Source organism: Phasianus colchicus, chromosome 1 (genome assembly GCF_987193195.1).
Source record: "Phasianus colchicus chromosome 1, bPhaCol1.hap1.1, whole genome shotgun sequence".
In the NCBI taxonomy this organism is placed as follows: Eukaryota; Metazoa; Chordata; class Aves; order Galliformes; family Phasianidae; genus Phasianus; species Phasianus colchicus.
The window spans coordinates 196,056,203-196,073,626 of record NC_143436.1 but is presented as its reverse complement, the minus strand read 5'-3'; the positions used below and the strand labels follow the sequence as shown (position 1 = coordinate 196,073,626).

Sequence of the window (17,424 nt, the reverse complement as noted above, 5' to 3'; positions counted from 1 at the left end):
GTAATTCTTTAAGACGATGGAAAACATCTCTGCATCCTTCAGCAATCTGCTCTAGCAGCTAATTACTCTCTGTGCTAAAAATGTGTGCCTTCATGCAGCTTGGACATTGCTGGTGTTAGCCTCCAGCTCTTTGCTGGCCAGGGGGAAGCCTCTATATCAGATACAGACCTTTGTAGCCAAGCAATTTAACAGCCTCTTAACCTCTGCCAGAATAATCTCCATGCCCAGGTCTTCTCAGAGCACACAAAGAGATCCATCACTTCCAAAGGGCTCCCAGAACCCGCACAGCTTTCTCTTCTTAGTACATCCCAGAGCTGGGTCACCCCAAAATCTGTGGCTCTCAATGGATGGGCTGCTGGCATGGAGGCACACACGCTCTGTTTGGAAGCAGAAAAACTCCCTTACCCTGGCTCTCGTTGTAATTTCAGTCCCTGACTTCTCCTCTCATCCCTGCAAGAGCTGTTTGTTCTCCCCCTCTGCAGTGACCTTTTACATAATTGAAGGCTGCTATTGTGTCTCCTTGCAGCCGTCCTTTCTCCAGATTAAATGACACCCATTGCTTCCCAATAGCTCGTGCTTTCCCATCCTCTGATCATTCACGTTGCTGTCACACGGACTCTCCTCAGGTTATCCTTGAAGGGAGATGTTGAAACGAGACACAGCTGCTCAGCCGTGGTCTGTAAGTGGAGAAGAGGCAACGTGCCACTTCTGCTGCCACCTCCTCACCTTGTTGGCCTGAAAAGGGTAAATCAACCCAATGGATGTCATGGGGTGATGCTGCTCCTGCACTCCAGGGCATGGCTGGCAGGAGGATGTTGCTTATGGGGGTTGCACCAAACAGGTTCGGTGCTGTGAGATCACACTGATAAATGGGCTGAGTTTCTCCAGAGCCTGCTTCACTCTGGGAGCTGTAGTGACATTACCGAGGACATCGCTGTCACCAAAGGGAAGACTGAGGATGTCTGACAGCAGGAAGGCAATTAAGATGCTCCCGAGCTATCTGAAAGTGTGATGTGCCATTCATCTGTGCCAGAAGCCCTCTCATTTATCAAAGCTTAAAGGGAATCAGACGTAACTGACCTGGAAGAGAAAAACATCATAGAGAAGCAATTGATAGTTGTACAAATGATGCGGGTCAGATTCAATTCTCTGCTCGCAAAGGAAACCATTAGAAGTCACTGAACCAAAGTTTTGTTGGTGATGATGGGAGGAATAAACGAATCCTGGAGGTTTATGAGCAACTGCTTGGCCTGCTGGAGCAGTGATCATGGGGTAGGGTGTGCTATTTGTCATGATAACCCCACTTGTATTGGAAGTATTCTAAAGGAAACAGGAAAAAAAAAAAAAAAAAAAAAAAAAAAAAAAAAAAAAAAAGGCTATTTGCAAATAGCACTGTACTTTAAACCCTTCAGTCCGGTTTTGCTCAAGATAAATATTTCTAAGGGTCAGAATTTACACTCAAACTAAGCTATTTTTGGTGCCCTATTTCCCAATAAGCCACAGCATCATCTGGCAGAAAGCAGCCATCTCAGGGGTCTCTGAGGCACTGATTTCCTCCATAATGTTCTTCACATATGCACTGGGTTTGTTTCTAGGTCAAGATGCATTTATTTCTGGAAATCCCCAGTGTCATAGCTGACACGTTGTCCCCAGAGTGGGCCAGTGTCCAGGCACAAAAACCCCCACGAACCTATTTTGCACCGAGTCCTGTCTTCTTTCTGTTCATTAATCCATAACAGAGATCAGGTTTGCATTCTGAGAACAGACTTGCTCGAAGCTGCTGGAGACACGACGCAGGAGAGAAGCCAGGAACGTAATGAGAGGAGGTAGAAATGCTGGCTGAAGAACCAGAGGGAGCATCTTTATTCTTCAAGTGTCACGAAGTCTGAAAATCCCACCTGGAGGCAGCCAGGTTAGTCTTAAAAATCACATACAAAGACAAAGGGGTCACTTGAATTGGAAAAATCTCTCAACAGTAGCCTTGATCTTATGGCTTCTACTGTCACTGCTGTTCCCCTCCATGGAATCACAGAATTGGAGGGTTGGAAGGGATCTCTGGGGATCACTGAACCCAATTCCTCCGACAAAAGGCTATGAAAAGCTGTGGAGCACTGAGGGAGATGTAGAGCCACCATGAGGGGCTGTAGGGCCACAAGGAGCTGCAGGACAAGAGGAGCTGTAGGGCCAGGAGGAGCTGCAGGGCTGTGAGAGAGCTGTATGGCCAAGAGGGAGCTATAGGGCCACGAGGAATTGTATGCCCATGTGGAGATGTAGGCCACCACGAAGAGCTGTAGGGCTGCCATGAAGGCCATGACAAGCTGTGGGGCCACATGAGCTGCAGGATGTGAGGAGTTGTAGGGCCAGGAGGACTTGTAGGGCCAAGAGGGAGCTAAAGGGCAATGAGGAACTGTAGGGCCATCATGAAGAGCTGTAGTGCTGCTGTGAGGTGTCATTGAAGGGGAGTTGGACTAGATGGCCTTTAAAGGTCCCCTCCAACTTTAAGGATTCTGTGATTCTATGAAGAGCTGTAGGGCTGCCATGAGGAGCTGGAGGCCAGCATGAAGGAGCTGTAGGGTTGCCATGAAGATCTGTAGGCCACCATGAAGAATTGTAGGGCTGCTCCGAAGAGCTGTAGGGTCACGTGGAGCTGCAGACCACCTTGAGAATCTGCAGGGGCCATGAGAGAACTGTAGGCCACCATGAAGAGCTGTAGGGTTGCCATGAGAGATGTAGGCTGCCATGAAGAGTGTAGGGTTGCCATGAGGAGATGTAGGCCACCATGAAGAGCTGTAGGGTTGCCATGAGGAGATATAGGCTGCCATGAAGGGTTGTAGTTTGCCATGAGGAACAGTAGGACCATAGCAGTAGGACCGTAAGAATCAGTAGGACCAATAGGAGCTGTAGGGCCACCATGAGAAGCTGTAGGGCCATGAGGGGCTGTAGGGCCAAGAGGAGCTGCAGGCTGCTATGAAGCCTCCCCTCATCATCCTCATCTTCTTTGGGCTGAACAAGCCTATAGACCTCAGCCATTCCTCACAGATTTTGCCCTCTAGATGAGTGAACAGCATCCACATGGGCAAATAAAGTGCATTCCCAGGGAGGGAAGGATACAGATTTTTTTTTCTACTTCTTGCAAAAAGGGATTATTTTCCCCATGGCTCTTTCTTCTTCTCTACCCTTGTCACCACCCTGGGGTGCTCACACAGCTGTGCAAGTTCTAACAGAAGGATTTTCTGAGGGTCTTTATTCTGACAGAGAAGCAATTTCCCACTCAGATTTAATTCTTCTTAATATGCTGCCTTCATCTTTGGTACTTTGTGGTGTGAAATAACTGCCATGTTCCACACTGGGAGAGCACAAATCCCTCTCTTTTGGCCCCAAAGGAGCAGATGTACTCACAAACAAAACCTCTCATTCTTTTTCTGTTTCCCCTTTATCTATGGACAGATTTCCTCCTGTCATTCTTCTCCTTCATCTTGTGTTGTTTCTTTTTTTTTTTCTTTCACCTGGTTCCATCACCTTCTTATCCTCTTTTTGGGGTTTCCTACTTTCCATGCATAAAACCAACAGCTCTCTTTAATCAAGCATGACAATTAAAGAGCTCTCAATTACAGATGTCAGCCGTGTCACGATTTACTCTGTGCTTTGGGATTTTTAATTCACCTATTATTTCAGCTTCTGAAGAAATCTGAGAGGAATTAAGCACAGAAGATTGGATCACAGAGGAGAACAGCAAAGAGTGGCATCCCCTCCTCCGGCAGCCCCAAATTGTTATCACTGTGGGTTCACCAGCTGAGAGCTTTATAGCAAGGATTTTGCAAGCTGACAGGCACTGATCCTCAGCATCTTGCTGGGAAACCTTCCCCAGGATAAATGAGGAGACTTTAAGTACAAAAAGGATGACTTTCCTGGGGGTTTTCACGTCCCCATTTCATACAGGGAGGAAAAGATGATTATAGAAGCCATAAAGAGAGGATGCTGTTTCATACAGGGCTGGGAATGGGCTCAGGCAGCCATGCCAAGGCATCTTGGCAGAGTCAGGCTGCCTTTAGCATCTCCTCTTCCCTCTGTGCACGCTCCAACCCTCCTCCTCCTCCTTCCCAGCTTTCACTGAAGGGCTGTGAATGGATGTGCCAAGAAACAATCCCTTCCCTGAATTCCTGGATACCCAACAGGGGCAGATATGGGACAGGTGCCCAAAGGGAGAGGAGGCCGTGAGCGTATCCTGCAGGTTGGGAAGCTCTTTTAGGAAAGCAGGTAACCTTTCAGATGAGGGCTGCTGGGGTGTGAGCCATCATTTGGGGCTCACAACTATAGGCTGGCCCCTGGGTAGTTGCTCTGACAGAGATATTTCCATGCTGTGTCTCAGATGGATCTCAGTGCTGCCAGTATCTCCCAGAACTGAGGTCATGCTGTGCAGCTGAAGAGTTTATTTTGACCAAAAAGCCAGTTTTGCTCGATTCAGAGGGAGACTTCAGCTTACTTTTGGGAAGAAGGCAATTCACAAAGGAACTGATACTGCATCCTAGAAAACCAGAAGACACTCTGTGGTTCCATGATATGAAAGCAGCATATTTTTTTTTCTTGATCTAAGCTTCTTTCCCCTTAAGGAAAGCAAATGTGGAAGTGAAATATGCCATCTCAAAGCTAAACTCTCCCTGCCCCAGCCACTAGCTGGGGCTGAGCCCATTGCTGTCTGTATTTCTTCACTGCTATTTGCCTTCTGGCACGATTCTGTGTTTTTTCCGGACTGTGCAGCTTGGAGAAAAGCACGGGACAGAGCTCAGCCAGATGAGCAGCTTGGATGCAGCCCGCTGGTCAGAGAAGGGAGTGAGTTCATCCCTGCTGACATGGGCCGGGCTCTGCCTCTCACCCCTGTTATTTACTAGCAGAGACCCAGCCTTGAGCACTGAGAGCACTTGGGTTTACTGCAGATTGAACAGTTTGCTGTGCAGTTTAGTTTGGATGACTGAACGTCAAAGCATGCTGCAGAGAGATTGTAAATCTCTGGGCTGAGAGGCAGAGGGCTGCGGAGAAGTGTCTGATGCTGCTTTAGGGTTGCATCCATCCCACTGGGACCTCAGAGCACAAACGACACCGATCTGATCGCCTAACAGAGGTTCCCAGTGCAGTTTGGGCATCCTGCCTGCCTCCAGCTGCCAGCCACCAGCTCCTCCAGGTCCCATATCCCAGCTGTGTGCTCTGTGCAGATGGTTTGGGTGTGAGGCACCATCTCCCAGCTCTGGTTCAGGCAGCAGAGCTGAGCTCTGGTATGAGGCACATAAGGGTGGCTGTGACATCCCTGCATGAGCTACAAAGCACTCTGCTGCTGTGCCAGGAGGAGAGGGAAGGGAAAGAGATGCTGAAAAGAGGGCAGGAAAACCATGCAGAAAGTCTACCGTGGATTTCTGTTGATGTGAAGGTAGAGTTTGTTTTGGGTCCTTTCCAGCAGGAAAGCTTGCACAACCACATAGCCACGCAAAGGAAATCTCAATTTCTCTTTCCATCACACTCATGGCTGTGAACTCACAGTGCATGTACCCCTGTCCCAGCACAGCTCCTGCTTCCAAAGAGGTCAGCAGGATAAACCATTTCCTGCACACACACACATGCATAAATCACAGCTCTGAGGACGATACAACTGCAGCAGCTCAGGGATTCCCTGTACTTAGAGTTAGGTCTGGCTGCAGTGGAAGTTTGAGGAAGGAAACTGAAGGCCTGCTGGACTGCTGAGTTATGCAATGGGAAAGGCTAGTTCCCCCTTCCCAGGACACATGTGCACTTTTATACTCTCCCTCACTAATCTCAGGGGCTGGACTCAGCACTTTGGCATTTTGATTTGAGTTCTGTGCAAGAAAGCATAAAAATAGCCACCAAAAAATGCCAGCAGAGGAGAGGGAATAATCTCATGGCAGAACAACAGCTGGTTGGGCAGGAGCTTCCCCCAGCCATGCTGAGGATGGATGTCTGCAGCTCGGTGTGCTCAGAGCCAGGGCACCAAGGGGCTGCAGAGGAGAGTAAGGAGACTGGAACCTGAGTTTTATTCCTAGCAGGTGAGCCTGGGGAGCTCATTTGTGGCAGAAATGGTGCTTGCATGGTCCTGGTGGAGCAGGGATCCTGCTGTTGTCCACTGAACTTCACTGGGAGTTGTGGATATTCATCAGCCTCCCAGACCTTCCCAGGAGCTCCAGACTGATTGCATCTCCTCCTCTGGAAGCTCCTGGGCTCACCAGAAGGTTATCACATTATCAGTGACTCTGACACATCACTATAGCATTGCAGTTATTATTTTTCTTCAATACATGGAATTGGAAGGGCCTTGTGTTTGCGGTACATAGAATGATAGAATCATTCAGGTTGGGAAAGACCTCTGAGATCTCCAAGTCCAACCAAAACTCATCTCCACCATGACCTCAGTGCCACATCTCCACAGTCACTGAACCTCTCCAAGGACAGTGACTCTGCCACCTCCCTGGGCAGCTCTGCCAGCTCCTGTCCACATGTTCCTGCATATCCTAGCAGTTCTCATCTCTTCCTGATCCTTTGATGCTGGTGGAGGTGGAAGCTGGGGATGCACTGGGATGCAGCTGCAAGCCCACATGATGCTAGCACTTAAATTTCCTCCCTTCTGTGCAAGTCAGAGATCTCTGCTTTACAGGAATGGCCATGCTTGGCTGGCCAGCAGCATATGCAGGTTATTAATGGATGGAATTAAAACCACTTGTACCGAGTAAAAAAAATTCCTTTTGACAATGTCAGGGCATTCTGCAGGTGTTGCAGGAGATGGGAAGATGAAGATGAAGATGAAAGCAAGGAGCTGGAGCCCCTTCCTCCATAGCTGACTGCTTCTCTTTCTTCTTCACGTCCCACCTGGCCCTCTCACTCTTGACTTTGCTTTTATTCAATCCTTTTTCCTCCCCTATTTATTACTGATACATAGATTTTCTTAGTTTGCCCCTCCCTTTCTATTATTTAAGTACACTCAGGCAATGGATGACACTTCTGGCTAAAAAGGTGCTATTAGATTAAGATTGCAGCTATGCATGGGTCAGGAGGGATCAGAGCTGGGTTAGAACCCCCCGTCACCCTCCAGGTCTCACACCATCCCCAGTGTGTGCTCCCCAGCCCCCAGCACAATGGGGTCTGAAAGTGCTCAGGATCTGCTGTGCTGTACAGAACTGTGTCCTTTAAGACTTGACCACTCTGTTTGCAAGCAGCGCTTAATTACAGCACTGCCATTATCTCTGGAAGAGTTTAATCCCACCGCCTGCAGAGCTATTGTGCTCCTTGGAATATTTACAGGCTGCATGATCCGGTGGAAAGGCCGTGTTGACTGCGTGCTGGCTGCTCTTCCTGGAAGAGAAAAGCAGAAGAATAATGAAAATTTTCCCATTAACAGAGACTGGGCACCCTGCAGAGGGACATAGCCCTGGACGGAAGGGGATGTGAGGGAGAACATCCCCTTCCCCTGCGTTTCCCATTGCTTGCACTCCCTAGCCCATAAACAAGCAGAAGGAACTGTTTCCCTGATGATCTCGATTATTACAAATTTCTGGAGAAAAATAAATATAATTTCTTGGTAGGAGGAGGCAGGGCAGCTCCGTATTAACTCTTGTGCTGCGTGGTCAGAAACCATTCTGGTACATCACAGCTTCTTCTATGTCCCTTGTTGAGCAGTTTTGGTGGCCCTGCTATTGTGTGCCCGAAGGTACATGCCAGTCCATGGGATGGTATTGCAGGATGGGGTGTGCAGGAGCAGTTTTTAAACATTCAGAACCTCTGTGTCTCAAGTGACACTTCACCTCTGTGTTTGTACAGTGAAATCTAGACTCTAAAGGGATTGAAATTAGCACACATGGAGGCACGGGGTGATCTGCATGTAGGAGATTTAATGGGTAAGCTGAATGACATCAGCATCAGTATAAGGGAGTGAGAAAAGATTACAGAATCATAGAATCGTGAAGGAAAAGACCTCCAAGAACATTGAGTCCAGCTGCCAACCCATCCCCACTATGCCCACTCACAGAGTCATCATATCCTGCTCTTCCCATCTCTGCACAGAATCATAGAATCACAGAATCATGAAGGTTGGAAAATACCTTTAAGGTCACCAAGTCCAATGGTCAACCCATCCCTCCCATGCCTACTCAAAAGAGTCATTAAGGTTGAAACAGATCTCCAAAATCTTCAAGTCCAATTGTCAACCCATCCCCATCATGTCCCAGTTATAGAATCATAGAATCACAGAATCATTAAGGTTGGAAAAGACCTCTAAGCTCACCAAGTCCAACCCCAACCCATCCCCCCATCCCCACCATGACCACTAACCGTGACCCTCAGTGCCACAACTGCATGTTTCTCAAATGGAGATGCTTGTAGCTTGGAAATGATTGTGGGCCTCACCAGTCACTGCCTCCTGCAGACAGGTCCAGAGAGTGGGATGGAATGATGGAGACCACTGAGGGAAACAGGTTTTGTTGGGAGATGCTCTCTGCAGCTGACACCGTGCTTGAGTTGCCATAGACCCTGGTCTTTTTTCAGCTGCTCCTCCTTTCTTCCCAGAATGTCTTCTGCAATCCCTCCCTTGGGTATGGGGAATCCTGGTGACTTTGCAGATGGGATTTCAGGGAATGGCGTTGGCACGCTAAGCTGTTAACTGCAACATTTTCTCCTGGAAACAATAAAGTCATTTCCTCTGGCCCTGCCTGTCCTTACAATTGTGGTCCCAGAGCTACACATCATCTCATGTGCCAAGATGACTTCAGCATCACTGAAGGATGAAGGCCTGTTCAGGATCATTTACATGCAATGCAAAGGGTCAGGAATATCAGGCTCTTCTCACCTCTGCTGAGAATCATAGAATCATTAATGTTGGAAAAGACCTCTAAGATCACCAAGTTCAATAGTCAACCCACCCCATCATACTTCAATCATAGTATCATAGAATCACAGAATCATAAAGGTCAGAAAAAACCTCTAAGCTCACCAAGTCCCACCCTAACCCATCCCCACCTTGCCCTCTAACCATGCCCTTCAGTGCCATGACTGCATAGTCTCTCTTGGTTTCCTCTTGACTGGCAAAGATGAGAAGTTTTTTGGAAAGGGGCCTATCAGGGGTCTATTTTGCCTCAAATTCTGGCTTATTTGGGCTTCTATGAATCTAAGGTAGAGCTTCTGCATCTCCTTGCTCTGGAGCTTGGCACAGCTCCTTTGTGGATTCAGGAGTTGGGCTTGGTGATCCAGGCGTTTCTCATCACCTCCACACAGGCCAATGCCAGCATCCCCATCCCAGACCCATATGGAGGCACAGGAGGGGACTCATCCAGCTGGGGACAAACAGGGAAGACCTTTTTCCTTCACCTGCTTCTCTGGAGGCCCTCTGAAAGCAACAAGACACGACAGCAGATAAAGAGTGCTGTCCTTGTGTGCCATGGCCTGTTCCTCTCCTCCTCACCTTCCTCCCCTCGGTCTCTGTGGGATCTCTGCTGCACTTTTCTCTCTCTTCTCCACCCCTGGAGGTACAGATGCTGTCTTGGTGCTATCAGTGCCCTTCACATGTGCCCTCCTCCTCTCTATCCATGTCCCTGTGCTTTCTCCAGGGTTGCCTGATGGAAAATCTATCAGCAAATATTTGCAAGCATCTATCTATACGAGTGCCATTTGGATACATCCGGCCTCCCATTGTGGAAAAGCTTTGTTTAACAGCACGCTAACATCCATAAGGTTTCAACAGCGAGTTGAGCTGGGGAATAGATTTATTATTTTCCCCCCAAAGTTTGGTCAAAAAAAGTTATAATGGTGTGCAGAGCTTGGAACCATCTCCGCTTCAGGTCTCCTTAGCAAATGACATTTTAACTAGAAAAGCGAGGTGAGAGGGATTAAAATGTTATGACAGCCTTTATCAGCACTCTCTGAAAGCACTTCTGTCCTTCAGGGCCCTGAAAGCAACAGATTAGGGCGAAGCTGGGATATATTCTCAATGACGCAGTGTCAGTTCTTATCAGATCTGGGAGATAAAGGACGTTGTTTGGGCTGCAGTAATTTCAGAGCCTTCACCAACAACTCCTGCACGAGTTCGTGATAAGTACATTAAGCCCAAAAGATGAATTTCATATTTCATGAGTAATCATTACTCAACCTGTCGCTAAACACAGAAGAGACTTCTTGATTTGTTCTGCTCTGTTTGCCCAGGACCTTCAAAAAGCACAATGGGAAGAACAGAGTGCTCAGAAATAAGAAGGGAAGTGCGTTCAATCCAGCACTACAGGGATGCTGATCGATGGCTCAGGGTGCAGTGAGTCGTTTGTTCTCTGCACAGCACAGCAAGTGGATTATGGTGAATGTCAATTCCATTTACAGGCGTGATGGGAGCTTACATTCTTATAAGGAAGACCCAAAGTCTTGGCCAAAACATAGAAAAATGGAACGATGGAACAGTTTGGGTTGGAGGAGATCTTGGAGATCATCAGGTATCAACCCCTTGCTGTAGCCCAGGTTGCTCACAGACGCATCCAGCCTAAAGCCATTTCCCCTAGTCCTGTCCCTACAAGCCTTTATAAAAAATCCCTACCCCACTTTTCTGTAAATCCCTGACAGGTCCTGGAAGGCCGCTATAAGGTCCGCCAGGAGCCTGCTCCATTCCTACATTCCAGCCATGTCAGCCCTCCCATCAGATCCCAGCGATGCCAGGGACATCAGAGCCCTGTAGGCACACACACACCTGCCACACTTGGTGCTCCTTCCCCATGCTCTGTGCATTCGTGTGAAGGCATTTGAGTTGGGCTCCCATGGAGGCACATTCACCAATTGCAGCTCTCTTCTCCTGCCCCTCTGGTGCTGCCTTACTGGCCTGGGATCCAGCTCAGGCCCACACCATCCATTCTTCTCACCAGCAGCCTGGAAGCGGGATGGACTGCGGATCCCCTCCCTGGCTACTTGAAATGAAAGCCCCCCAGTGACACTGGAAAGCTGGATGCCAAAGATGGCCTTCCTCTTCTCACAGACCGCGCAGTGACGTTCATGCTGACATGGCCAAAGCACCGTCAGACATGTAGGGGTGAACAACTGATCATTTATTACACGGATGGCAGAAGGCAGACGCCCCATGCCAGGCAGCACCAGCCCTGCTATGGCACGGCCACGTTCCCAGGGGCAGCCAGCAGCTCCAGGAAGCAGCCTGCAGCTGGCACAGCCATGTCACAAGAGCACAACACTGGGGGGGCTGCGTTCCAGAGCCAGCTTGGTGTCACAGCAGCCCGGAATGCTGACCACAAGGGCAGTGCCAGCCAGAGATCGCCGCCCAGCACCCGAGGGAGCCAGGGCTGTGGCGGGCAGGAGCAGCCATGGGGATGGATGGGGCTGCTCCTCCTCTGCCTCACAGCCACACACGGGGACAGGGACACAGCAGGATGGCCAGACGCTCCTGGGCTCACCCACAGCACAGATAAGTCGCTCCCAAGCTGGAGCCCACCTCGCTCCTGCAGGACCCTGGCAGCTCCCCAGGGACCCCTGGTCCTACCCCAACTTTTGGTGCTGCTTTGCTGAGTCTTGGCCACACTGCAGGTGCTGGCACCGGACCTGCTGACACAAAGATGGTGAAGGGCCTGGAGCATCTCCCCTATGAGGAAAGGCTAAGTGAGCTGGGTCTGTTTAGCCTTGAGAAGAGAAGACTGAGAGGGGACCTGATCCAGGTCTATAAATATCTAAGGTGTGGGGGGCAAAGTGGTGAGGCCAGACTCTTTTCAGCAGTGTGCGGAGACAGGACAAGGGGAAATGGCCAGAAGCTGGAGCATAGGAAGTTCCGCACCAATGTGCGCAAGAACTTCTTTACAGTGAGGGTGACGGAGCACTGGAACAGGCAGCCCAGGGAGGTGGTGGAGTCTCCTTCTCTGGAGATATTCAAGACCCGCCTGGACGCCTACCTGTGCGACCTGGTGTAGGGATCCTGCTTTGGCAGGGGGTTGGACTCGATGATCTCTGGAGGTCCCTTCCAACCCCTACGATTCTGTGATTCTGTGATTCTGTGACAGCAGTGGTCCTTTCCACACAGCCCTGGGGACAGCAACCCAGTGAGCAGGGCTGTGCAGGGGAGGGCAGCACAGGGAAGCAGGGCAGGAGGCTGCTCCTTTCATTCCTTGCCCTCTGCCTTGCAGATGGACAGCCCAACACAAATGGCATCAGATGACCCAAAAGTGCTGGAGCTCAGCCCTCCAAACTGGTGTCTTACAAAAAAGATAAGTCAGATCCATACTGCAGCCTGTCGTGCTCCTACAACATCATGGAAGCTCCCAAAAATCCCCCAGCCCTCACCCCAACATTTGGTGCTGCTTTGCTGAGTCCTGACCCCACTTCAGGTGCTGGTACTAGACCTGCCGATTGGAGTGCCCTTTCCACACAGCCTTGGGGACACAGGCAGCCCCTGACACAAGGCCCCTGACATGGCTGGCAGACCAGCAACCTGGTGAGCAGGGCTGTGCAGGGGAGGGCAGCACAGGGAAGCAGGGCAGGAGGCTGCTCCTCTTGTACCTCCCCTCTGCCTTGCAGATGGACAGACCAACACAAATGGCACCAGATGATCCAAGGTGATGCAGCTCAGCCCAACAAGCTGGTGTTCATGTCCTACAAAGAAGGTAAGTCAGCCCCAAAATCCAGCCTCTTGTGCTCCTAAAGGACCATGGAAGCTGCCCAAGGACCCCTTGCCCTACCTCAGTGCTTGGTGCTGCTTTGCTCAGCCCTGTTCCCTCTGCAGGTGCTGGCACCAGACCTGCTGATTGCAGTGGCCTTTCCACACAGCCCTGGGGACACAGGATGCCCCACGGCCATGGAAACAGCTGGCACAGCAGCAACCCGGTGAGCAGGGCTGTGCAGGGGAGGGCAGCACAGGGAAGCAGGGCAGGAGGCTGCTCCTTTCTTCCTTCCTCCCCTTCTCACTTGCAGATGCACAGCCCAACAGCTCTCACCACCTTCACTACTGCACACATCAGCGCCTTCAGGAACCACATGGATTGTGTGAAACACAGCTCTGAAGACGAGGACGGAACAAGAGGCCAACAGGGATGGATGGGCCCAATTCAGAAACACCACAGACACCACATCCAGAAGAGAAGGAAGCACCGGAACCCAGTGCTGCTGAGACCCGCATGGAAGTTGAGGAGCCACGAAGACTGGCAGCCTTCCTGCCTCCACCCCCAGACGACCAGCGAGAAGCCAGCACTCAATTAAAGACTAATTGAACAATAATTCAGAATAAACTTTCTCATTCCTTACACCCGTGCTGCTTCTTCCGTCTTGTGGCATCCACAGTGCAAACTTTGCGGGGGCGAGAGGGGTTCCTTACAGTCGTTGTCTCTAGATATTACTGCATCTCCATGCACCCGAATGCTGGGACACTCAGCACAGCACAGCAATGCCCTTCCCTGCCTCCACCGCTCTCACCAGACATCCCCAGCACCCCTCACTGCTAACACAGCTGCTCATGGCACCCAGCTTCCCTTTCAAGGCGCTCCTGATGGACTTCTCGGAGCAGAACATCTCCAACCAGGCACTGAAACGCAGCACTCCTGTCATTGCAGGGCTTCCCCATCTCACACAGCACCTTAAGCTCTCGGCCTTGCTTGCACCTTCATGCACCTAAGTCCCCTGCTTCAACAGCTCACACCTTTATTCCCCCTGCTTTGATGCCACAGCTTTCCATGAAGACAAATAGTTCTGAGCAGCTTCTCCTCTCCTGTGTGGCTGCCTTCTAGATTTCTCCCCTCCAAATCCACAAATCACCTGAAAGCCTCAGCAGGACAGGAGTTTTGCAAGCTGCAGGATGGGAGCAGGTGGCTGCTCTGGCATTAGCACCACCGTTTCCTTTGCACAGCTCTTCCAAGGCACCGAGGCTAGCAGTGACGCTCGGAGAAACAAGGACAACACAGCATTTCCTTGTGGGAAGGCCTAACACAGCAGCCTGGCGCGTGGAGATGAGTGCATTGGGATCCAGCCGAGGCTGCTGAGGGAGCTGCTGGAGGTGGTGGCCGAGACGCTTTCCATCATCTCTTGGCATTCCTGGTCAACTGCAGGGCTCCCAGAGGATTGGGGGCTTGCCAGCGGGACCCCATCTCCAAGAAGAGCCATAAGGAGGACGTGGGGAACTGCAGGCCTGTCAGCTCTGTGCCAGGCACGGCTACAGAGCAGATCGTCTGCAAGAGATCCCGGGCCACGTGCAGGACAAGCGGGGATCAGGCCCAGCCAGCATGGCTTCCCCAGGGGTCGGTGCTGGGGCCTGTCCTGTTCAGCGTCTTTCTTGAGGACCTGCACGAGGGCACTGAGTGCACCCTCAGTACGTCTGCAGATGGCACCGCGATGGGGAACTGTGGATCGGCCTGGGATTAGGAAGGGCCTACAGAGAGTCCTGGACGGGCTGACTGCTGGGCTGGGGCCGACGGGATGGAGTTCAACAAGGAAGCAGGGCAGGAGGCTGCTCCTTTCTTCCTTCTCCTCTGCCCTGCAAGTGGGCCTTCCGTGCTTCCAGGGACGGGGCATCCACGGCCTGGCTGGGCAACCTGTGCCACTGTCTCCCCATCCTCACAGGAAAGAATTTCTTCCCAATCTCTACTCTCAATCTACTCCTCCACTTTGAAGTCATTTCTCCGCATCCTGTCTCTTCCTGCACACGTACAAAGTCCCTCCCAGCTTTTCTGTTGGTGCCCTTCAGGTCCTGGAAGGCCGCTATAAGGTCTGCCAGGAGCCTGCTCCATTCCTACATTCCAGCCATGTCAGCCCTCCCATCAGATCCCAGCGATGCCAGGGACATCAGAGCCCTGTAGGCACACACACACCTGCCACACTTGGTGCTCCTTCCCCATGCTCTGTGCATTCGTGTGCAGGCATTTGAGTTGGGCTCCCATGGAGGCACATTCACCAATTGCAGCTCTCTTCTCCTGCCCCTCTGGTGCTGCCTTACTGGCCTGGGATCCAGCTCAGGCCCACACCATCCATTCTTCACACCAGCAGCCTGGAAGCGGGATGGACTGCGGATCCCCTCCCTGGCTACTTGAAATGAAAGCCCCCCAGTGACACTGGAAAGCTGGATGCCAAAGATGGCCTTCCTCTTCTCACAGACCGCGCAGTGACGTTCATGCTGACACGGCCAAAGCACCGTCAGACATGTAGGGGAGAACAACTGATCATTTATTACACGGACGGCGGAAGGCAGACGCCCCATGCCAGGCAGCACCAGCCCTGCTATGGCACGGCCACGTTCCCAGGGGCAGCCAGCAGCTCCAGGAAGCAGCCTGCAGCTGGCACAGCCATGTCACAAGAGCACAACACTGGGGGGGCTGCGTTCCAGAGCCAGCTTGGTGTCACAGCAGCCCGGAATGCTGACCACAAGGGCAGTGCCAGCCAGAGATCGCCGCCCAGCACCCGAGGGAGCCAGGGCTGTGGCGGGCAGGAGCAGCCATGGGGATGGATGGGGCTGCTCCTCCTCTGCCTCACAGCCACACACGGGGACAGGGACACAGCAGGACGGCCAGACGCTCCTGGGCTCACCCACAGCACAGATAAGTCGCTCCCAAGCTGGAGCCCACCTCGCTCCTGCAGGACCCTGGCAGCTCCCCAGGGACCCCTGGTCCTACCCCAACTTTTGGTGCTGCTTTGCTGAGTCTTGGCCACACTGCAGGTGCTGGCACCAGACCTGCTGATTGCAGTGGTCCTTTCTACACAGCCATGGGGACAGCAACCCGGTGAGCAGGGCTGTGCAGGGGAGGGCAGCACAGGGAAGCAGGGCAGGAGGCTGCTCCTTTCATTCCTTGCCCTCTGCCTTGCAGATGGACAGCCCAACACAAATGGCACCAGATGACCCAAAAGTGCTGGAGCTCAGCCCTCCAAACTGGTGTCTTACAAAAAAGATAAGTCAGATACATACTGTAGCCTGTTGTGCTCCTACAGCATCATGGAAGCTCCCAAAAATCCCCCAGCCCTCACCGCAACATTTGGTGCTGCTTTGCTGAGTCCTGACCCCACTTCAGGTGCTGGTACTAGACCTGCCGATTGGAGTGCCCTTTCCACACAGCCCTGGGGACAAAGGCAGCCCCTGACACAAGGCCCCTGACATGGCTGGCAGACCAGCAACCTGGTGAGCAGGGCTGTGCAGGGGAGGGCAGCACAGGGAAGCAGGGCAGGAGGCTGCTCCTTTCTTCCTTCCATCCCCCCTGCCTTGCAGATGGACAGCCCAACACAAATGGCACCAGATGACCCAAAATTGCTGGAGCTCAGCCCTCCAAACTGGTGTCCTCCAGAGAAGGTAAGTCAGATCCATACTGTAGCCTGTCATGCTCGTACAGAATGATTGAGTTTCCACTAGATCCCCCTGTTCTTACCCCAAAACTCTTAGTCTGCTTTGCTGAGTCCTAACCCCACTGCAGGTGCTGGCACCGGACCTGCTGATTGCAGTGCCCGTATCAAGGTGTCATTGGTGACACAATGAGCCCCAGATGCCAAGGAAGCAATTTTCAGAGCAGCAACCTGGTGAGCAGGGCTGTGCAGGAGAGGGCAGCACAGGGAAGCAGGGCAGGAGGCTGCTCCTCTTGTACCTCCCCTCTGCCTTGCAGATGGACAGCCCAACACAGATGGCACCAGATGACCCAAAGTGATGCAGCTCAGCCCAACAAGCTGGTGTTCATGTCCTACAAAGAAGGTAAGTCAGCCCCAAAATCCAGCCTCTTGTGCTCCTAAAGGACAATGGAAGCTGAACAAGGACCCCCTGCCCTACCTCAGTGTTTGGTGCTGCTTTGCTCAGCCCTGTTCCCTCTGCAGGTGCTGGCACCAGACCTGCTAATTGCAGTCGCCCTTTCCACACAGCCCTGGGGACACAGGCAGCCCCACGGCCATGGAAACAGCTGGCACAGCAGCAACCTGGTGAGCAGGGCTGTGCAGGGGAGGGCAGCACAGGGAAGCAGGGCAGGAGGCTGCTCCTTTCTTCCTTCCTCCCCTTCTCACTTGCAGATGCACAGCCCAACAGCTCTCACCACCTTCACTACTGCACACATCAGCGCCTTCAGGAACCACACGGATTGTGTGAAACACAGCTCTGAAGACGAGGACGGAACAAGAGGCCAACAGGGATGGATGGGCCCAATTCAGAAACACCACAGACACCACATCCAGAAGAGAAGGAAGCACCGGAACCCAGTGCTGCTGAGACCCGCATGGAAGGTGAGGAGCCACGAAGACTGGCAGCCTTCCTGCCTCCACCCCCAGACGACCAGCGAGAAGCCAGCACTCAATTAAAGACTAATTGAACAATAATTCAGAATAAACTTTCTCATTCCTTACACCCGTGCTGCTTCTTCCGTCTTGTGGCATCCACAGTGCAAACTTTGCGGGGGCGAGAGGGGTTCCTTACAGTCGTTGTCTCTAGATATTACTGCATCTCCATGC

The 17,424-nt window shown here is 51.9% G+C and overlaps 1 long non-coding RNA gene across 2 annotated transcripts; it reads left to right on the top strand.

Moving 5' to 3' along the window:
• The first annotated feature begins 1,578 nt into the window (after positions 1 to 1,578).
• On the top strand, positions 1,579 to 17,318 carry LOC149920364 (uncharacterized). 2 transcript variants are annotated; one of them, XR_016463500.1, is made up of 6 exons: positions 1,579 to 1,912; positions 10,360 to 10,469; positions 15,105 to 15,728; positions 15,813 to 16,288; positions 16,410 to 16,681; positions 16,801 to 17,318. It is a non-coding gene; the product is annotated as an uncharacterized LOC149920364 (long non-coding RNA). The 2 variants fall into 2 exon arrangements; XR_016463499.1 differs by having other exon boundaries at positions 1,580 to 1,912; positions 15,105 to 16,288.
• Positions 17,319 to 17,424: the final 106 nt, after the last annotated feature.